The 23,850-nt window shown below is 34.8% G+C and overlaps 1 pseudogene; it reads left to right on the top strand.

Moving 5' to 3' along the window:
• LOC139438277 (lysine-specific demethylase 6A-like) overlaps nucleotides 1-23,850 on the top strand; it is a 58,976-nt pseudogene that overhangs the window by 29,498 nt on the left and 5,628 nt on the right.

A 23,850-nucleotide genomic window follows, 5' to 3' on the forward strand; every position in this document is an offset into this window, starting at 1 on the left:
TTATTATTACTACTATTGGAATAGAGCAATTTCATTGTTTCAGTAATAACAATAAACAAAAACCAAACTCTACCCCTTAATTATCATCCCTTAGTCTCTCTAACCTTCCCTTGCCATATAGCTGCTGTTCTCTTTCTATCTCTCTAATTTATTTGTAGTTACATTTTGTATAGGTGGAGTCAAACAATATGTAGTATTTTTGTCTACTTCCCTTCACTTAATTTATTTCCTTTTTTGATTACCCTTAATCTAAGATTATTAATATATTACTATACACTACTGTCCATAATTCCTCTGGCTATATTTTTGCTTGATATGTACATCTTCTAACAGCTTATTTGTTCAATTTCAAGAAAACACAGTCATATATGCAGTATTATCCATATTCATTCTTCACGTGTGGTTTTGCCATACTATACAGACCCATGTTCCACATTTTTAACTTTCCTTCCATTAATATATGCAACCATAATCTCTCCCTTTTGACCACATTAAACCTCTATATTAGCACAGCTAATTAATGAACTTTATGATGTGCTCTCACCATTTCTATTCATTATAAAGATCTACAGCCTCTTTACCCATTTCTGTACAGAATAAACCTCAATTTCCATTCTGTTCTCTTTCTAATTTCTATATTCTAATATACTCCATGAGTTTTCATTATATACTTAGTCCATAATAGTGCAATCATACAGTATTTGATGTTTTGTGTCTGGCTTATGTAACTGAATGTAATGACCTCCAGTTTCATCCACATTATCAAATGCTTTATTCTTCTTACAACTGAATAATATTCCATTGTATCTGTACACCACAGTTTCTCTATTTGTCAGTTGATGGACACCTAGATTGTTTCCTTCTTTTGGCAATTGTGAATAACACCATTATGACCATTGAAGTTTAGGTGTCTGCTCATCTCACTGCTGTCAGTTCTTCTGGGTATATATTAATACTTTGTAGTGCTATTTCCGGCTCACATAGCAAATCTACCTTAAAATTCCTTAAGAACTGCCAAACGGTTCTCTATAGTGGCTGTACCATTCCACACTCCCATGAGCAGTGAATGAGCATTCCCATCTCACCCCATCCTTTCCAACACTTGTAGTTTTCCCTCCCTTTAGTGGACATTCTAATAGGTATTGAAATTATATCTTTTTATAACATTGATTTCATTTTCTTAATTACCAGTGTTATAGAACACTCTTTGTGTGTTTTTCCAGCATTTGTGTTTCTTCTTTGAACAAATATGTTTTCAAGTCTTTTCCCAATTTTAAAAATTCAGTTACTTGTCTTTTTATTTTTTCATTATAGCTTCTCTTTATCATGGATATTAAATCCTTATTGGATAAGTAATTTCCAGGTATTTTCTCCCACTGAGTTTGCTGCCTTTTCACCCTTTTAACAAAGTCCTTTGTAGTTCAAAAGTGCTAATTTTGAGCAAGTGCCATTTTTTTATTCTTTCTTTTATTGCTCATGATTTGGATGTAAGGTCTAAGAAACTACCACCTACCACAACATCACTTTTATTCTAGTTGTGTTATTGTCCTTGCTTTTATACTTAGGTCTTTCTTCTATTTTGAGTTGATTCTTGTATAGGGAATGAGAAAAGCCATTGTTTTGGCTATTTCCCAGCACCATTTGTTGAAAAAACTGTCTTATTCTGGGAACATGAACTTGGTAGGTTTGACAGAACCAGTTGGCCAGAGAGGTGAGATTTTATTTCTGGACTCTCAGTTCTTTTCTTCTGATCACTATATACATCTTTACACCAATACCATGCTGTTTTGACCAGTCTCTTCATAATATGTTTCAAGTGAAAGATCTCTCACACTGCTCTTCATTTTTAGAGTGTTTTTGGCTATTTGGGATGTCTTTACCCTTCTAAATAAATTTGATAATTGCCTTTTGTATTTCTAGTTCCATAAACTAAACTGTTGAAATTTTGATTGGTATTACATTAGTCAGCCAAAGGGGTACTGATGCAAAATACCAGAAATATATTGGTTTTTAGAATGGATATTTATTTGGGGTAGAAGCTTGTAGTTACTAGGCCATAATAAAGCATAAGTTACTTCCCTCACCAAAGTCTCTTGCTACTTGTTGAAGCACAGTAACTTCTGATATCTGCAAGGTTTCAGGCTTCCTGTGTTCTCTTCCTGGGAGCAGGAACTCTACCTCATAATGACATGACCCAGTCAAGGCTTCTTCTTTTTTTTTTTTTTTTCTGCACCCATGCCTTTTTATTTTTATTTTTTACTTTTTAAAAGATACTTAGGTTACATAAATGCTACTTTAAAAATATAGGAGATTCCCATAAGCCCTGCTTCCCACATCTTCCCCACTTTAACAACATTCCTTATTAGTATGGTATATTCACTTACTCATTAGTTTATCAAGTGAAAGTGAAACCTCTGAATCCAATCCAATCTGATATGCCCAGAGGAAAAGATCATCTCAGAATCCCAATTCAGTAGCTATATTTGGAATTCATAAAGAATAACAAACTGCTACACATTGAATCTTTACATCAGTTTGGGTAGAATTATCATCGTCACAACGTCTATGAATATTGAATATCTTTCCATTTATTTAGGTATTCATTGATTTCTTTTAGCATTGTTTTGTAGCTCTCTGAACATAGGTCCTGACATCTTTGGATAAATTGGTTCCTAAGTATTTGAGTTTCTTTGTTATTATTGTAAATGATTTTTTTTTTCCTTTTTTACTCCTTAGATTAAGTGCTAGTCTACAAAACATTGATTTTTGCGTGTTGATCGTGTATTCTACCACTTACCTGAACTCATTTATGAAGTCAACTGGCTTTATCATAGTCATTTCAGAATTTTCTAAATATAGAAACATGACATCTGTAAATAGAGAGGGTTTTAGTTTCTTATTTTGGATGTTTTTTATTATTTTTTCTTGTCTAATTGCTCTATCTAGAAATTGTAGCACACTGTGGAATAACAATGGTGACAGGAGATATCCTTTTCTTATTCTCATTTATAGAAAGTTTCCAATCTTTCTACTTGTATGATGTTGGCTGGGGGATTTTCATACATGCCATTTATCCTAGTGAGGGTATTTCCTTTTATTCCTATCTTTTGAAAGTTTCTTATCAAGAAAGGATGGTGGATTTTGCTGAATTCCTTCCTACATCGATTGAGATGATCATGTAGTTTTTCCTTCAAGTTGTTAGTGTGATGATAATTATATTTATTGATTTACATATATAGAAATACTATTTGCATACCAGGAATAAATCCCACTTGGTTGTGGTATATAATTCTTTTGATATGCTTTTGGATACTATTTGCAAGTATCTTCTTGAGAATTTTTGTATATATCTTTAGAGAGATTGGTCTGTAATTTTCTTTTTTTGTAGTTTATCTGACTCTGGTATCAGGTGATGTTGGTCTCCTAAAATATTTAGTGATTTTTATCTTCCTATTAAGTTTTCTGGAAGAGTTTAAACAGGATTGGTATTAATTCTTTTCAGAATGCTTGTTGGAATTCATCTGTGAAGCCATTTGGCCCTGGGCTTTTATTATTTGGGAGTTTTTTTTTAAAACAAATACTTTTATTGTTTAATATTAACAACGCCTACAATTCATTCAAAGTGTATAATCAGTTGTATTCAGTAGAATCACATAGTTGTGTATTTTTGCTTGTTTTGTTGTTTTATTATTAATATTGAAATAAGGAAAATGCTCTTAATGATTGATGTAATGAAAGCAACAACTATTTTGAGAAATTGTTGATGGATAATAGGTCTCTTTTAAGTGTGATTGGTTTTTTGAGTTCTTGTGTTCCTCGTAGTCATTGTCGGTTGTTTATATATTTCTGTGAATTTGTCCACTGCTTGTAGGTTGTCTAATTTGTTGACATGCAGTTTCTCTTAAAATCCACTTAGGATCCTTTTTATCTTTCTGTGGGCTCACTCATAACTCACCCACCCTTCACTTCTGACTTTATTGATTTGTATCTTCTCTCTTTATTTAAAATTCTATTCTACCTGAGGGTTTGTCAATATTGTTGATCTCAAAGAATCTACTTTTGATTTTGTTGGGTTTTCTCTGTTGATTTATTGTTGTTATTGTTCTCTATTTCATTTATTTCTGTTCTAATATATTAAAAATGTAGAGGATTCCCATATGCCTAACCTCTTACCCCTCCCACACTTTCCCACATTAGCAACATCCTTCATTAATGTGGAACATTTGTTACAATGGATGAATTGGAGCATTGCCACTAAGTGTAGCTTATATTTTACATTACAGTGTTAAACTTTCACACAAGTTTGTAAGTTATAACAAGATACATAATGGCCTGTACCTGTCATTGCAAAATCATGACAATTCCATGGTCCCCAAATGCCTCCATAATACAACTGTTTTTCCCTCTCTCTCCCCTCAGAATCTCTGGTGGCCAGTGCCTCAACATCAGTGATGTAAGTTCACAGTAAGTTTGTGGTACAATAACAGTAACTCTACTCATGTCCATCGTTCATTCCTGAATCCTAAGGATTCTGGGATTGTGATGCCAACTCTGCCTCTAATTGAGAGGGGGCTTAGATCCCATGGGGGCAGATGGACAGATCTATCTTGCTTGCAGTTATAGACTCTCTCTGTTCCTTGGGATGGTCATTGTCCATCATCATGTCCTTGTTAGTTGTCGTAGATGAGTCTAATGAACTAGAGATTAGGTGATGTAACTTTTCTGAGATTCAGGGCCTGATGGGCACATGGAAAGTGGAAAAATTTAAGTCTCTTAGGCATGAACAGCATAAACTATCAACTCTAGTGATGTGGGCTATGGGTTGGAGGCTCTTTTTCTCTTTGGAGATAACCTTAACCTAAGCTGTCTGTCTTGACTTGTGGGTGTGGGATGAGAGGCTGCAGTCCTGCCCTTGGTGACCATGGCAATGACTCCAGTCCCAGGAAACAGTTTATCAACGCAAACTCTATGAACTTTAAATAGTCAGGGGAAATGCAAACCAAATGTGCTAAAAGCTTATCTAGAATATATGAAGTCCATGCTAAAAGCTTAGCTAGGATGTAGAAAATATATGCTAATTCAAGCCTATTGAGAACTGAAACAAAAGAACAATTTGGCCTTTCCTCTCTGTATAAAAGGGACTAAAAAATCTTGTTCGGGGCTCGGGATTGAAACTCCTGAGTCCAGCTGGCTATCAATAAACCATTTTTCTTTCTCAAAATCATTCCTGAGTCCTGGCCTTTCTATATGCAAATCATTGAACCTCTCTCAAATTCTACAGCACTAGTACCAACTATAGTTCAAATATAAGGGGCAGGTGAGACAGATGGAGGGAAATCACCACTGAGTCCATCTCTGTCATACTGAGGTGCATGAATTCCAAAGTAGTGCTCACTAGCAGGGAACCAAACTCCTGAGCTGTGAACCCTATCATCCAGGTTATGGATGTTTCAAGAACCTTCAGGAACCCCACTATTTGAGGCATTATTTACTGTGGTAGTCAATGAGATCCTGTGAATACATACATAAATGTAACTTTTGTAATGGTCTCCCCACTCACTTTGAAGTCTCTTAGCCATATAAACTCATTTGCCTTTCCTTTTTTCCCTTTTTGGTCAAGGTCTTTTTCTAGGTGCATTGCTACTTTGTGCTTGGTAGTAATCCTTTGGTGCCAGGGAGGTTCATCCTTAGGAGTCAAGCTGAGGTAATATGCTGAGTTTGGCTTTGAGAGAGGCCACATTTGAGTAACAATGAGTGTCGGAGTTGACAGACCCGAGGGTATCAGGAATGAAGGGCAAAGAAAGATTGGGTTCAGGGGATCTGCAAGCATTGAAGTCTCAAGCTCATTAGACAAATTTATTAATCTCAGGGGCTTGCTTATATACCCCAACAGGCCATGAGAAGCAGGAACTATTCTAGCTAACTATTCCCATTACCTCATTCTTACTAACACAGTGAATTAGATAGTTACCAATGTTCATAATGTTCTACTATATTATTGAAACAAATATACTCATTAATCTTGTTGCCCAGGTTACTTGAGATATCAAGTCTGGGTTCTGCTGGAATGTTATGTTTCCCAGAGAGATTAGCCACCTGCACGTATATCTGACCCAGAGGTCAGAAAGTAACTTGCTTCCATGGAAACAGCATGCCTTTGTTTCCCAAATTTCCCCCTTTTGTTTTAGTCAGGGTGGCTGTGCCTGCTTTAGGCTGCCCTCCTCTGAGAGTCTTACCTGTCATTGACTACCAGCCAAGTTCTCTGACCATGGGGAACTATATCAGATTTTTTGCAAGTACCAAATTATTAGCTTGTCCCATTGCATCAGCATGGTGCAGGTTTCGGCATATTTCTCATCCCAGGCAAATGACAACAATCAGCAACAAGATTAATACACAAAATCTTATTCCTAAAGCTGATAAAAATGTTGAGACTTCCACCAATCTACTGGATTAAACTTATTAAAATGAGAAATTAAATCATTAAAGATATCCTTATCTTCAGCTACATAAATCTGATTTTGAGACATTTCTAATATCTTTTTCTGTAATTCTTCTATCTCTAATGACATATTACTTTTATGACCTATCAAATGATTTTTAATCTTTTCCCAAACAAATATGGAATTATTATAAGCAAGTGGAGTAATACAAAAGTTACTTTCATTCCAATCACATTTCAATCCCCTTAAGTTTAAATTATACAATTGATCTCCAATATGCAAAACAGCTGATTCTAAATTATTACCTCTACTGTTTAATTCTCCATCAATATATTCTTGACTATGCCATAAGTCACTAGCATTCTTATGCCATTCATGCACGTATTGTTGAGTCTGCACTGTCTCATGCAAGGCTACAGTAGCTGTAGCGGCAGCTGCAGTGACACCAATCAGTCCTAATATGCCAGCTATTATCAGCCCCACAAATCATTTCGAGTGCTTCAGGATTTCTTGAGCCATATGGAACAGCAGTTGACTCTCAGGTGATGATTGCCAAATTCAGTTCAGTCGCACTGGAATCCATACTCCGCACCGCCTCTGAGCCATTGTAATGAAATCTCCATTCTGTAAAATGTTCTCAGACAAACAGGTATGCAAAGCCCCACTTTTATAAAATAGAGCATTCTCAGTTATAGTCAATTTTCCAACCACAAACACATAAGGATCTCTTACACATGCCTGAAGATGATAATTTGATCTAAATGCAGATATTGACCCCTCTTACTATTATTCTCAATCCATTCTATAGTAAGAGCTATTCCTAGAAAAACTTTCCAGGGATTCTTTTATGTATAGATGTAATGTTACACTATGAAGAAGGGATCTGTTTCCCTTTCTGTTTCTAAATATTATTATTTTTAGTGAAAATTATTTTTTGTTGTCCTTTACTATTTAGACCATACCAAATAAATCTGTTATTATATTCAATGGGACTTCCCATAGGGGCACTTTCCCACACTATTCCATAGGAATCATTAAAATGACAGCTCCTCTTCTTATATGGCACTTTTGCCATCCTTCTTTATCCCTACTGTCTTTTTGTGGATAATCATAAGTAGGATTTTTGGTCATGAATAAATTGGAAGAGGGAAATAAAGTCACAATAAACTGAGTATTATTATTTTTGAAGATAATTATGGCCCAATTTTTAACATACATACAGGAAGGATGGTTACCAATGCATAAGGGTTGATAATCAAATGATAATATGAGTTTATCAATTCTTTCTTCTTCTTCATAGGGTTTAATTGGCAGTCGATCATCAGTTTGTCCAGGGAATATATGGATCTTCTTCCGATATATATGAAAGAATGGATCTTTTCGGGTTAACACTCTAAGTAATGGGGGGTTAGGTATATACACCCACTAAGTGTAATTACCAGCAGCTTCCTCATTACTTACGATCACCATCATCAGAAGTTGCAGGAGACCCATCTCTTCATTCTGGGGTTTAATCCTCTTCACAGGTAACCAAATTTGTTCTCCATTTTCTGAAATGATAACAGCATAGCCTCACCCCCATACTTTAATCTTGTCTTTTTTTCATTCATTGCTTAAAATATCTTTTCAGAATATTGGTTGATCTTCATTTCCTGCATCCACTGTAGATGTTTGACATTTTCCAAAGTGACATTCCACAGGTGTCAATGAATTATAAACATTAAGAAAATTTAAAGTAAATAAAACTTTTGCCAATTGACCTTTTGGTGTTATAATACCATCATCTCCCCCTTTTTGTTTTAAAAACATAGTTTTTAGAGTATGATGGCTGTGTTCAACTATGGCTTGACCTGTAGGATTATAAGGAATGCCAGTAACATGTTCAATACTATATTTTAAACAGAAATATTTAAAGGATTTACTAATGTAAGGAGGTCTATTATCAGTTTTAATTTTCAGAGAGCATCCCATTACAGCAAAAGCAGACCATAAGTGTGAATGAACATGATGAAAACGTTCACCACTTTGTGCAGTAGCCCACATAAAATGAGAATAAGTGTCAATATAAACATGAACACATTGTAGTTTACCAAAGGATGGTATGTGAGTAATATCCACCTGCCTTAATTGATTAGGAGTCAGGCCTCTGTGATTAGTTCCAGCCTGAAAAGGCACCACTGTTAGTGGTCCACAAGTAGGACAAGTGCGAATAATTTCTTGCACCTGTAGTCTTGTTAACTTTTGATATTTATTTCACAGGCCTTTAGCATTAATGCAAGTTAAAGCATGGTAATCACAAGCACTTTGTAAACACTTTACTAATAAATCAGCTCAAGCATTATTTGCTGTCATAGGACCAGGCAAAGAGGTATTAGAGTGTATATGAGTAATGTAAATAGGATGCTGTCTTAACCTAATGAGACATTGCAAGTTAGTGAAAAGTTGAGATAACTCATCAGTAGCAAAGATATGAGCTCTTTCAATATGCTTGACAGTAAGACATACATATTCAGAGTCAGAGAAAATGTTTAAGGGCTCTCAAAACATTTGTAAAACTTTAATGATGGCTGAAAGCTCTGTGCGTTGAGCAGATGAATAAGGATTTTGCCAAACCTGTTCTTTTTGAGAATTAACACATGCTGCTTATTATTATTATTACTATCAGTAAATACTGTACAAGATGGTTGGGCTGTGCACCTAGTCCTGAAAAGCACTGTAAAAGTTTATTGTTGTTGTTTTTTTTTTTACAGATAGAGGAATGTAGCTGGCTTGATTTGTCTAAGAAGACACTAAAGAAAGAAAGAAAGTCTTAGCAAGTTTTAAAACAAAGTGATAGCAATACAGCTGGACATTAACTTTTTGCAACAAACTAGCAGTGTTTGGGATTGCTGCATACTACAGTGTTGTTACTTTAATCTATGATAAGAGATTCTTTCTGTGACACATACTCTGTTATAATAATTAAAACCATAATTAACCACATTGTACTTCACTTTTATATTATGCTGAAATATTGGCAACTTTATACACTCTTAAGCATTAATAGAAACCTTTTACTCACACAACTTTAATTAACAGAGGGTTAAAGGAAAGAAAAAACTTGTTACTTTTATAACACTTTAAAACACTTTTTAATTTAAATTTTAACATATTAAATGAACTCAACTATTTAATTTTTCTTTCAAGGTAAAAGAACAAATCTCTTATAATTAGTTTGGAATAAAAGGCTACATTTATGATTTGATTTTGAGATAGCAGCTTTGAACATTATGTTTCTTTAAAAGAGATAAGACTTTTCCTTTTTTGAACACTGAGGAAATGATAAGGTTAAAGCACAAGAATCTATTTTGATAAAATAGGCTTTCTTTGTATACTGATTATTGAGGATAAGAACTTTTACCAAAAACAGATTAATGATTTGAGAGGCTTTAAGAAAGAACAAAATTTTAACTTTGCATTAGTATACTACTTGATACTAAAGCCTTTAAAATTTTATAGATAGACCCATCAAATCTTATTCAACTTTAACCATAAAAATTTCTTTTCCATGAACCTTCTGCACTTTCAGTATTCACTCAGGCTTTGTTCCATATTTTATTCTTTCTTAATAACCAATCATTTTATCTTAGGACAAATTTATTTCCTGTTTCCTTAATAATAAAAACATATTTCATATAGCCACATGCAAAGTTATCAAGCAAACTTCTTATAACACTGTCAGCACTAAACAAGCTTGTTAAAATAATAAACTTTTCTTTACTTTAAATACTTAGTAGCATGCAATATTAGAAACAGTTTCTTAGAAGCAAGTTGTCAAGGGAGGCTGGCTGCAGCAAAGCTTTTCTGTTATAAAATTACCTTTTATTATTATTATTATTAATTCAGGTTTGTTTAATAATGACCTTTTGGAATTACCACTTAAACACTTTAAACAATGCTTCATAAGACTTTTTATAATTATTTATAACCATATAGACTATAATTATATTATTTTAAGACAAATTTTACCTTTACAGAACACATTTCTTTACTTAAAGTTACCACAATACTTTCTACAACTTGCCACATGCATTTAAGTTCCAAGAGTTTATGAAAATTAGCCATCCTGCTTTAGGACAAAACACACTATTTGCAAAAACTTATTAAATTTCAGTTAGCATTCTCACAAACTTTTAACCTTTTAAATATTCATTTAAGTTTTACATCCTTCATATTATCCTGTGAAGAAAAATAAGCTATTCATTTTAATCTAGGCAAGAACAACTTTTTATAAAAGGACTTATAGTAATTTTGTTAATCAAGACATGATTTTTATCATTGCAGAGATCTTATTAACATTTAAACTTAAGTATTAATATAAGCACTTATTTAATTTTTGGCCATTTGAATAGAGTTCTTTTATAAAGTTTTATTAATTTATATTACCATCCGGAGGTATCAAAATATACACTGACATTGAATGAATAGACAAACAGAATAATCACAACACAGTAAAAGAAACATACAGTTTACAATTAACCCATAATTCTTACTTTCTTGGTATAGCTGTTTTTAAGTTCTCTGTAATATCACATCTTAGATTTTACCTTTTAAGATTTCTTCTGGAATCCATGTTGCCTGTAACATGCAAGCTTGTGCTTGGAAACATTTTTATTAGTTATCAGCAATCAGTTAAGATAATTTGAGCAGCAGAAATGTAGCTAAACTCTTATTTAGCAGTTTAGACAGACCGTTAACACACATTTTTGGATTATTGCTCTATAAGACTATACTGAGACTTGAAATTCAGGAGTAAACTATTGATTTAAAACTGAAAATTCCTTTTTAAACCCTGATAAAAATTTTGTACTAATTTTATTATCTTGGTTAAATATGCCCAATTAGAATTAGCATGAAAACAAAACAGAATACCAATGTTGCCACATTTTTCTCTTTTTTCAGTGGCTTAACTCTATTAACCCCAACTAGCCCACAGCTACATTGTCATGTAGACAGCAGGGGGTTTAAAGAGTTGCTGCCAGAACAGTTTCTTTATTTTAGTTAACACTTTAACAGAGCGCTTTCTTACAAGCCTGATTTCACTAACAAGGACTTTATTTAGTATCTTTACCCATTTTAAATCTTTCAATAGTTTAAAAGATATTGGCTCAGGATGAAACTCAATACCCCCTTGCAGATTCTTTGTATCTGGTGGTATCGCATGTAATGTTACAGTGAAAGCAGATAATAATTGTTTAACATAAGGCAAAGCATTGGCAACATCTGAAAACATTTTTAATTTAGGCTTAGTAACAGAAGACAATTCAGTAGGTGCAGAGGATTGTACTGGATACACAGAATATATTTCATTAGGACACTTCACTGAGCTTTTATTGATGAAAGGGTTAATATCAGGATGGGGGAAAAAACCTGATGATTCCCCATTTGTCTCAAGTTCCTGTTCTTGTTCCAATTTACTTTCTTTCATTTCACATTTACTTATGGGCTTAGAAAATATAGTAATTTCATCTTTCTCTCCTTCTTTAGACTGTAAAGGATCTAAGGCTGCCACTATCTGGTGGCATAAGGCCCATGCTGATAATGGAATGAATTCCCTTTTTTGATATGCTCTTCGTAAAGCATTCATTACATGTTTCCACTGTTTCAAATTTCAAACATTACACTCCTGAGTCTGAAACCAGTAACAATGTTTCTGAACTAAGGCAAAAAGCTCAAGTAAATCTGCTGTTTGTTTTTTTAAAATTTAATTTTATTTATTCATTTTTTAGAAAATATAACATTAAAAAAATATGAGGTCCCCATTCACCCCCACTGCCCCCACCCCACCACTCCCCCCACAGTAACACTCTCCCCTATCATCATGAAACATCCGCTGCATCTGGTGAATACATCTCTGGGCATCGCTGCACCCCATGGCCAGCTGTCCACACCATAGCCTACACTCTCCCATGTTCCATCCAGTGGGCCATGGGAGGACATACAATGTCTGGCAATTGTCCCTGCAGCACCACCCAGGACAACTCCAAGTCCCAATAATGCCTCCACATCTCATCTCTTCCTCCCATTCCCTGCACCCAGCAGCCACCATGGCCACTTTTTCCACACCAATGCCACATTTTGTCATGAATCTGCTGTTTTTACTGTGATGCCAACTGTAGGTAAAAGTGTTTTTAAAACTTGTGAATATTCTTCCAAGCATCCTGGCTGATTACCCATACCCTGATGCTAGTGGAAACAACATTAAAATATATTAACACACTGCAATGCCAAACCCAGGTTACTGCTGATTGATGCTCTTACCTTAAAGAAGGCTTTTCTGTTTCCGCATTCCTGATACTGTTGTGGAAGAATCTCTGCTGAAGTTATAGCCTTGGGCCCCACATTGGGCACCACTTGTTGGAGTCAAAGGACCCAACAGAATTGGGAATGAAAGGCAAAGAAATATTGGGTTCACGGAATCTGCGAGCATTGAAGTCTCAAGCTCATTAGACAAGTTTATTAATCTCAGGGGCTTGCTTATATACCCCAACAGGCCGTGAGAAGCAGGAACTATTCTAGCTAACTATTCCCATTACCTCATTCTTACTAGCACAGTGAATTAGATAGTTACCAAAGCTCATAATGTTCTATTATATTATTGAAACAAAGATACTCATTAATCTTGTTGCCCAGGTTACTTGAGATATCAAGTCTGGATTCTGCTGGAATGTTATGTTTCCCAGAGAGATTAGCCACCTGCAGGTATATCTCTAGGGACAGCATGACCCAGTAGTCAGAAAGTAACTTGCTTCCATGGAAACAACATTCCTTTGTTTCCCACAAATGAGGCTCTCAGGAGGTATCTCTTAGGTAAAATACAATACTTGGCTAAGATTAAATTTCAAAGGAAAGACTCAAAATCACCCACTGGGGTCATAACTTCTGTCACTTTTATTGAACCTGTCATTGGTGGTAGGGTTGGTGAATACTCAGGAGACTTGACTCTCTGGACTGGCATGTGCTGTCTAGGACCTGAGACTAAGCAGTGTTGCAACACCTATGCTCTGGCTCATTGGGTTTACCCAGTCAGCTAACAGGGAAGTGAAGATGGGTAACCACCACACCAGAGAACCGAGGGTGCCTACCATGGCAAGCAGGAAAATCCCATCCATCAGGCAGGTGGAATCTAAGCCCCCTCTAGATTTAGAGGTAGAATGGACATCACAATCCAAGGGCTGACAAGATAGAGGAATAAAATATGGATTAGAGTGAGCTTACTGATATCCTACTATAGAACTATTGTGACTCAAACAATGCAAGAAATTTTATCCTTGATGTGGAGACAGTGGCCACAGGAGTTGCTGAGGGCTGAGAAGGGAAAGAAGAGATGTGATGTGGGGGCATTTTCAGGACTTGGAGTTGTCCCGAATGGTATTGCAGAGACAAATGCTGGACATGACATATCCTGCTTTATCCCACTGAATTGCCTGGAGGAGAGTGTGAGCTACAATAAACTATAATCCATGCAATGTAGCAGTGCTCCAAAATATATTCACCAAATGCAATGAATGTGTCACAGTGATAAAAGAGGTTGTTGATGAGGAAGTAGTGGGGGGATGGGTGTAGGGTATACAGGAAACTCATATTTTTTAATGTAACTTTTTTTGTGATCTATGTATCTTTAAAAAAAACTAGGGAAAAAACAACAACCCATTTCTGAAAAAAAAAAAAGGAATGATTCATAGTACAATCATCAACATGGACCCAAGAATGGTCCTTCCTCCTTCACCAGTCCCTGCCACTGTACTGAGCATTCTTGCTCTGCCATTAGAAGTTGTGGCAGAACTCCCCAGGATGGGAATTGGATATTCTTTCAGTTATCCTGTAGATCTCCACCCACCATGACAGTGCCCCATAAACACTTGAATACATTTATATGACTTATAGTTACGCCCCAGGTGAAACTCTTCCCATGCCTCCTCCATCACGTTTTATATAAGGTGTCAGATAGTGCCTCTCTCTCAATCTTTTGAATATGAATATCCAGTTCTACAAGCACCGTTTGTTGAAGAAGCCATTCTCTCCCAGTTGAGTAGGCTTGGTGGCCTTGTCAAATATCAGTTGAATGTACATGTATCTATAGCAGAACTCTCAGATCAGTTCCACTGATCAGTTAGGCTATCCTTGTGCCAATAACATGCAGTTTTGACCACTGTAACTTTGCAGTATTAGGTCGGTGCAAAAGTAATTACTGTTTTCCATTGTTTATGTTTCTTATTTGATATTGGCATATATTCTTAAATAAATGTGGTTATGTTACATACATCATTTTAATGTGCATTTCTCACTTTATTTTTTGCTAAGAACTTATTACTTGCTGTTGATATTTATTTTAAACTGTGGAAATGATGTTAGCAAATTTGATAAATTTTCTTATGTGAGTTCAGAATGGTTTGTAAAGCAGCAGAGACAACATCAACAACACATTTGTCCAGGAACTGCTAGTGAACGTACAGTGCAATGGTGGCTCAAGAAGTTTTGGAGAGGAGACAAGAGCCTTGAAAATGAGGAGCAAGTGGCCAGCCTACATAACTTGACAATGACCAATTCAGAGCAGTCATTGAAGCTGACGCTCTTACAGCTACATAGGAAGTTGCCAAAGACTCAAAATTGCCCATTCTGTGGTCACTGAGCATTTGAAGGAAATTGGAAAGGCAGAAAAGCTCTATAAGTGGGTGCCTCATGAGCTGACCAAAATAAATTTTTAAAAAGTCATTTTGAACTGTCATCTTATTTTATTCTATGGAACAACACTGAAGCATTCCTCAGTCGGATTGCGATGTATGACAAAATGTGAATTTTATACAAAAACCAGTGATAACCAGCTCAGCAGTTGGACCAAGAAGAAGCTCCAAAGCACTTCATAAGTCCAAACTTGCATCAAAAAGTGGTCATGGTCATTGTTGGTGATCTACTTCCAGTCTGATGCACTACAGCCTTCTGAATCTCAACTAAACCTTTACGTCTGAGATGTATACTTGGCAGATTGATGAGATGCACAGAAAACTGCAATGCCTATAGCTGGCATTGGTCAACAGAAAGGGTCCAATTCTTCTCCATAACAGTGTCCAACTGCATGTCTCACCACCAGTGCTTCAAAAGTTGAATGAATCAGGCTATGAAGTATTTCCTCATCAACCATAATCACCTGACCTCTCCCCAGCCACTTCTGGAAGCATCTCAACAACTTTTGCAGGGAACACACTTCCACAACCAACAAAGTGCAGAAACTGCTTTCCCAGAGTTTGTTGAATCCAAAGCATGGATTTTTATGCTTATGGAATCAACAAACTGTTTTCTCATTCACAAAAAATGTTTTGATTTTAATGGTTCCTATTTTGATTAATAAAAATTTTATTTTTATTTCTCCCTCTCCCCCCTGTTGTCTGCTCTCTGTGTCCATTTTCTGTGTGTTCTTATGTCTGTGTTTGTATTCTTGTCAGTGGGACCAGGAATCTGTGTCTCTTTCTGTTGTGTCATCTTGAAGCATCAGCTCTCTGTGTGTGCAGTGCCACTCCTGGGCAGGCTATACTTTTTTGCAAGGAGTGGCTCTCCTTGAGGGGTGCACTCCTTGCATGTGGGGCTCACCTATGCAGGAGACACCCCTGTGTGGCATGGCACTCCTTGTGCACATCAGCACTGTGCATAGACCAGCTCACCACATGGGTCAGGAGGCCCTAGGTTTGAACATTTGACCCCTTATATGGTAGGTGGATGCCCTATCAGTTGAGCCAAATCTCCTTCTCTGAGCCTAGTTATAAGAATTTAAAATTCACAGTCTAAAACTGCAATTCCTTTTGCACTTACCTAATATGTTTTTAAATTAGGTAGTGTGAGTCCTCCTATTTTGTTTTTCTTTTTCAGTATGTCTCTGGCTACTTGGTGCCACTTGCTCTTCCAAATAAATTCCACAGATAGCTTTTCCAATTCAGTAAAAAATAGTTTGGTAATTTTTATTGTGATTGCATTAAATCTGTAACTCAGTTAGGGTAGGATATACTTTTTAGTGAAGTTTAGTCTTCCTGTGCATGAACAGGCAATATTCTTCCATTTAGGTCTTTTTGATTTCCTTTAACAGGGTTTTATAGTTTTCTGCCTAAGAGCCATTTACATCTTTAGTTAAATTTGTTCTTAGGTATTGGAGACTTTTCATTGCTATTGCAAATGACTTTTTTTCCTTGATTTCTTCATTTTTCTTCTTTCTTAATATAAGTGTTTAGGGTTATTATTTTCCCTCTCAGCCTTTGCTGTAACCCATAAGTTTGTTTTCTATAGTTAATTTTTTTTACTAATTTTTAAAGAAGTTTTGGTCTCATTTTCATTCATCTCAAGATATTTACTAATTTCCCTTACAATTTTTTCTTTCATCCACTATTTAGGAGTGTGTTGTTTAGTCTCCACACATTTTTTAATTTTCTCTTCCCAAATAGTTCTGATTTCCAACTTAATTCCAGCTTCAAGGTGCTTTGAATAATTTCATTCCTTTTATTTCATTGAGACCTCCTTTGTGACCCATTATGTGGTCTATCTCAGAGAAAAAGATCTGTGAACATTGGTTTAATCCACTGATTTGGCATGCAGTGTTCTGTATATGTCTGTTAGGTCCAGCTGGTTTATAATATTGTTCAAATTCTCTCTTTCCTTGTTGATCTTCTGTCTAGTACTTCTATCTAATGATGTGAGTGTTACATGAAATCTCCAACTAATTATTTTAGAGATATCTATTTCTCCCTTCAGTTTTGCCAAGTTTTGCCAGAGTTTACCTCATGTGTTTTGGGACACCTTTGTTAGCAGCATAGCCATTTATGAGTTACTCCTTCCTGGTGGATTGTCCTTTTCTTAGTATATAATGACCTTCTTCTATGTCATATAACACTTTTGAATTTAGAGTCTTTTTTTGTCTGACACCATTAAAACTGCCCATGCTCTCTTTTGGTTGATGTTTGCATGGAATATCTTTTTCTAACCTTTCTCCTTCAGATGGTCTGTTTCTTTGGGTCTAAGCTAAGTTTCTTATAGACAGCATATGGATGGCTCATGTTTTTTTATCCATTCTGTCAGCCGATTTCTTTTGATTGTGTGTTTAATCCATATATTCAATTATATTATTGATAAAACATTATTTACTTCCACCATTTTATTGTTGGCTTTTATCTTATTTTCTTCTGTCTTTTTAATCTTTTGGTTTTCCATTCTCCATTGAAGTCCTCCCTTCTATACTCTCCTCCAGGCTTCTCTTTCTTTCCTGTTATTAATCTCCCTTTATTGCTTGCTACAAAGCCAGACTCTTTTAGTTTATGTTGGTGCATATTTTAAACTCATTTTTCTATTTGAAGGACAAAATTACTAAATAATGAATTCTTCGTTTGCATTTTTTTTCTTTCAGATTGTACAAATCTTTTTATTTCCTTGGTTAAATTGTTCCTAGATATGTATATGGGGATGGGGGGGAGGAAGGGGAGGGGGGGGAGGGGGTACTTGTTAAGTCTTGTTCCCCAGAATTTTGCTGAATTTATTAGCTTTAGTAGGTTTGAAGTTTTCTGTGGTAATTGCATAAATCATCACATTATCTGCTTCTTTACCATTTTGGATATTCTTTATGGCATTTTCTTGCCTTGAAATTTTTTCTAGTACTTTTGGTATAAAGTTTATTAACAGTGATGGAAGCAGACATTCTGTCTTTTCACCCTCAAGTGTTATAGTAATACTTTAAATACTCTCTTAAAGTGGTGAGTTATTTTCCTGGGCTGCTTTTGGATATTCCTCTGTCAGCTTTTAGCAGTTTGAATTTGATGTATTAAATGGTAGTCTTTTTTTTGCTTATTGTATGTAATATTGTATTGTAATCCTGGGTCTTTAAAATTGTTTTTTCAATTTGTGTGTTTTTCTTTGTGTGTGTTTTTGGTTTTATTTTTCTGAAATTTATTCCTTCCATTCCTTTTTTTTAGTAACTTGTATAACTTGCAAAAATGTGTTTGTGAAATCTCCCTTACACAATGCACCAATTTTTATCTCTATTCTTTGGTTTTAGCCTTTTATTTTATTTTTTAGAAATAGGTCCCTGAGTTTCTTACATTTGTGCATAGTTTGTGCATAGGTGGTCAGCTAATTATGAGAGCAAGTGGTTGTGCCATTAGTGTACTGTCATCTGCTTATGGAGCTTTGTATAGATTGGGGAATGTATTTGAAGTTGCAGGCAGTTTTCAAGTCTTCCTTTGCTTTAAATTTTCTTTGGACTCTTTCTACCTTAAAATATTTTTTTGCTAAAGAAATAACAGCAGTGTTACTTTTTCACTTGTCTCCTTACTTGCTAAATGATAACCTCTGAATTGTAATTTTGATGATGTCAGTGTTTGACAATGATGATAAAGAGTGGGTTTTTAATTTTTCTGCCCACGTCCCTTTTTTGTGGTATTTTGAATGTGATTTGAGTACAGTATTTGGTATTTTTATTTTATGGAAACAGTTTATTCAACTGAAGAATTACTGTTAAATTATTTCTGTAATTATTTCTTTACTTTCTTATTCACTAATTAAAAACCAAATTGCATCCTTTTGCGTTCTTACTCATTCTTTTAAAATACCTGATTTTTAAGTAAACAAATTAATCATAAGTAATATTTTTACTTAGAAACATTGTATTCAGAGATGTTTTTTTAAATTATAGAATTGTATTTCAAAGGCATCCTGGCTGACTTCAAAAGTTAAAATAGCTTATAAAATAAATTTTTATTATTTTATACTTTGACAAATTTATTTTCATGTGTAAGTAAAATGACTTTATCCTTGCCTTTGAAGCAATCACCAGCTTAAAAAGAACAATTCTAAAATGTCTCTAGGGTTTAAAATTTCTCTTTCATATTCTGAACATAATATTTTAACATTTCCAAGGCAAAGTGTTAATAATGGGGTGTATATGGAAACTTTATGTTATGCATGATTTTTCCATAAACCTACAACTTCTGTAGATATAAAGTACAAAATAACTATATCCCTCAATATTAACTGAATAACTGTTGTTGGAGCAAATTATTCTAGGATATTAACTGAATTGTTTCAAATTTTTAAAAATAGCTGAACTCTAACATCTAAGTTAAATATAGTATGCCAATATTCTAGAAAGCTTAAAAATATATTAATGTTTAAATAATCTTTCAACAGTATTTATTTTCGATATGTTGTTATTAGAATCATGTGGAAACTATTAAATTATTGTTTGCCTATCCCCGTATTTCTTAATTATTATTGCTGAGAAATACGTTTTCTTTTTCAGTAAAATAAAAGAAAGTCTTCTCAGAGCAGTTTGTGACTCTAAGGCTATAATCTAAGCAGAATTATTCATCTTATTTCATTGTGTAATTCATCCCATGAAATAACTTTCCTCTAAATTCAGTACTATGGTAACTTCTCCCTCAAAATACTTTTCCAGTATGATCATATTCTCTAATTAGCTGAATTTGGGGAAACTTACCTCTATATCTCTTTATAAATCCTTAGTGGAGAGATGCTATATTTCAAATGTCTTTAGACATATGAGTGGAATCTGTGGAATCTGTTTCTTGAAATATATTCATAGAGTTAGTAATTTTGCCTTTGATTAAGGATTACTATTGTCTTAACAGTTTTAATGGTGATTTTCCTTTTTAAGTTGGTGCTGGGGATTGAACCCAGAACCTTATTAGAGAAAAGCAGGCATTTCAAACATTGAGCTTCACCTGTTCCCCTTGATGATTTTTAAAGACTAATGAATATATAGTTTACCTTTATTAAATGTATATATCTTGGACCAGTGATTTGGTTCATTTTGATTTGTGTCCTTGGCTTTAAATGATAATGACCATAGGAATGTGTTTCTTCTTTTCATTTTTCAGTTATGATTTTTAATATTCAAATATTTAAATCAAAGTTGAAAATTTAAATTTTAAACCTATTTTTGCTTTCTGTTTCTTTCTAGGAGCTTCAGAGAGATCAGAGTTCACATTTGGCAGACCCTAATGGTGAACAATCTCTGTTTCACTGGACCTCCCCAGAATCTCCAATCAGCTAGCACTAGTATTCAAAATCAGAAGGGACATTCCACCCTGCCTAGTAATTCATTAACAGAGGGATCTGCTCTCAGTCCTTTCACCTCTCACACGGCTACCTCAGGTGGACAACAAGTCATTACTCTTACCAAAGAGAGCAGCAAGCCGTCAAGAAATACATCCTTAGTGCCTGATAAGAGCAGGCACAGTGAAGGGTCATCCGATGGCTGTGCCAGTGTCAAGGAACATCCTAATCATGTTCATCAGCTGATACCAGATGGTTCTTTCAGTCCTAACCATGGAGATTCCATGTCACCAAATTTACTAATTTCAGATGATTCTCGGCTTTCCACCTTGATGATTGGAAAGGCCAGTGACAATGTAGATACCAGACCCTGTGACAAATAACATCTTCCCAGCTATTTGTACAAAAACTGGCGATTCTGTTACCTCTTCACCATCTTCAGCCATTTCCACAGCAACTCCGTCTCCTAAGTCAACTGAGCAGATGACCACACAAAGTGTTCCCAGCCTTAATAGTCCTCACTGTGAGCTACATAGAACCAATGGAGAAGGGGTAGAGGACTCACAGAGCCACAAAGAAACAGATTTCCCTCAAATTAGCTACAAACCTAGTTCTCAGATCATACCATCAGTGTCTGTGTCCATATATTCCAGTTCAGCAGAAGTACTGAAAGCCTGCAGGTTAACGTGGGTATGTTCCTCACAAAGTGAAATTGTTGACTAATGGTCCCATTAAAAAATCTCATTTATAATTTGAATCACTTAAGAAATGCAAAGTTCACCAAAGGTTGCTATATTTACTTATTTAAAATAACAGCTTAATAAGGTTCTTGGTTATGCTTCAGTCTTCTGGTTATACCTTATCAATGTATGTGATGTGACAAGCATTTGGGTAATCTGAGATATGTCTTTGTGTAATGCCATTTCCCTCTTCTGATTTCTAGGATTATAAGTTTCAGTGTGATTGACTTTATTTTGAAGATTGTCACAAAGCTTAAATCATATTTCATAGATAATTGCAAGGCCTGGAAAACCCTACTACTCATTTTCTTTTCTGGAAGTTGTTGGAGTTTCGAGTAGATATGAATCTCATTGATTATTAATATTCCACTTTGTTTATATTTGAAAAAACATTTTGTCTCATTTGATGAGGTAATAAAATGGGCACAGAGGAGGGGAAAACAGAAAGAAAACATGAGAGGTCTGTTAGTCATTCTGAAGAGAACAGCCATGTTCAGCCATTTCTGTGGCTACATGGATTATTCCAGAAAGTGTATCTCTCGGTTTACTAAAGATACCCACCTCCCACCCCAAAAAGGAAGGGGAAGGAAAGAGGAAAGATTGTAGAAAGGAAGGAACAGTTTATGAAAAATTGGGGTAAAAATTATTTTGAGGCTGAGACAGAACCAGTAAGAAATGGTATTTGTCATGTCAGGTCCATATTGATTCTTTCAATAATATCTGTACTAAACAGAAGTCTGAAAGTAAAAAGAAGTGATAAAGAAACATAGACTTTATGATTTAATGTCCCTGATTAAGAAACTTCATGAGGAAATATAATTAATTGTACATGAGTTTTATCTGTAAAGTAACTTTTCATTTCTCTACCAAATGATAAACTTGGAATTTTAAAGAAAGCTATATTTAAAAAGCACTTTTTAAAAGAAGTTTTAAAATATTGACTAATTTCTCCAATAACAAATAAACTAATGATTAAGAAGTTTTCAGAATGGGTTAAACTGTTAATCTTTTCCAAACCTGAGTTTTTCTTCACCTTCATTTTTTTCTCACTGAATAATTCTGGTGAGGTTCACTATTTTGTCTCCAACAATTTTAGGCATATACATGTTCAAAAAATAGTCTATTTCTCTTGTCAACAGGGCTGTCCTTTTGAATTAGGGTAATAGTATATTTTAAGGGAGAAAGATTGATATTTCCCATAGATTAGTGGCTTTCACAAAAATTCCTAATTTCTGACTTGGCCATAGGTAGTAAATATTTGACATATTAAAAAACTGCTAGATAAGATATAGCACTATTTATTCTGAGTATTCTGTTCCTATATTCCTAGTTTGTCTTTTTTAAACTAGCTCTCATTTGTTTCATCTTGCTTGTGCAGTCAGTGCTGTAAATTGAAAGTATATGAATTACAGCACCTAAGATTCTCACAATATTCAAGTGATAGAAAACTTGAATTTGGCTCCCTTCTATTTGCTACATCTTTATAATACAGACATTTGCACTTTCCATTGATTTAATTTTCTATGTAACCACTTTTTTCTATCACACAAATGTACAAACTGCAGTGACTATACTGTTTATGCTTTCTAGTCTCATTTCTCATATCATGGATGTTGAATAAGCTTCAATTTTGGTAGCACGTAAGTTAGCATAAACATGTTTTCAAGTACAATTTTAACACTGGATCATTCTCAAAATCACTTCAAATAGTTTTTATGATATATTGCATCTTAACTGCTGACTATAAACAAGCTTCATGTAATCAAACAAATGAACCATATTTTGTTTAAAATATAAAAGTGACACGTGTCATAGGCAGTGAAATCAGTTTCTTTATTGTATAAATTATAATTGGCATTTTAATCCCATTAGTTTAATGAAGTTACTTGAATTATTCCTTTATCAGGTACAGTGCAGCATTTTTCTGTTTGTTAAAAACAAAACACCTGTGCAGTTTATAATTTAGGTCCATTATGTATTTAAATTTCAAAATTTAATGTGTATCATACCTAACTCTAAAAATTACATGATCATCATGCATTGTGAAGAGATGTTGAAATTTGGGTAGTGCTTTAGCTTATATTCTTAATTGTTAGTTATAACTTATTTAGTTTAATAAGCAATTTCACACTCTTGTATTTATAAAACAAAATTCAATAATTAAAGTGGTTGAATGCCTAACTCCCACATGGGAGGCTCTACGTTGGGTTCCCCTTGCCTTGCCTCCTGAGAAAAACAAAAAACAAGCAAAATAAATCAAACCAACTCAAGGAAGCTGAGTGCTGGCTTTAAAAAGGTAATAACCACCCAGGACAACTCCAAGTCCTGAAAATCCTCCCACATCATATCTCTTCTTTCTCTCCCTATCCTCAGCGGCTACTGTGGCCACTTTCTCCACCTCAATGCGAAAGAAAGAAAGGAAAGAAAGGAAAGAAAGGAAGAAAGAGGGAAGGAAGGAAGGAAGGAAGGAAGGAAGGAAGGAAGGAAGGAAGGAAGGAAGGAAGGAAGGAAGGAATTTTTATAGTAATAACCATTTAATAAAATATATATGTAGCAGAGCTATATCTAACTTCATGGGG

This window comes from Dasypus novemcinctus, chromosome Y, assembly GCF_030445035.2.
Source record: "Dasypus novemcinctus isolate mDasNov1 chromosome Y, mDasNov1.1.hap2, whole genome shotgun sequence".
Classification (NCBI taxonomy): Eukaryota; Metazoa; Chordata; class Mammalia; order Cingulata; family Dasypodidae; genus Dasypus; species Dasypus novemcinctus.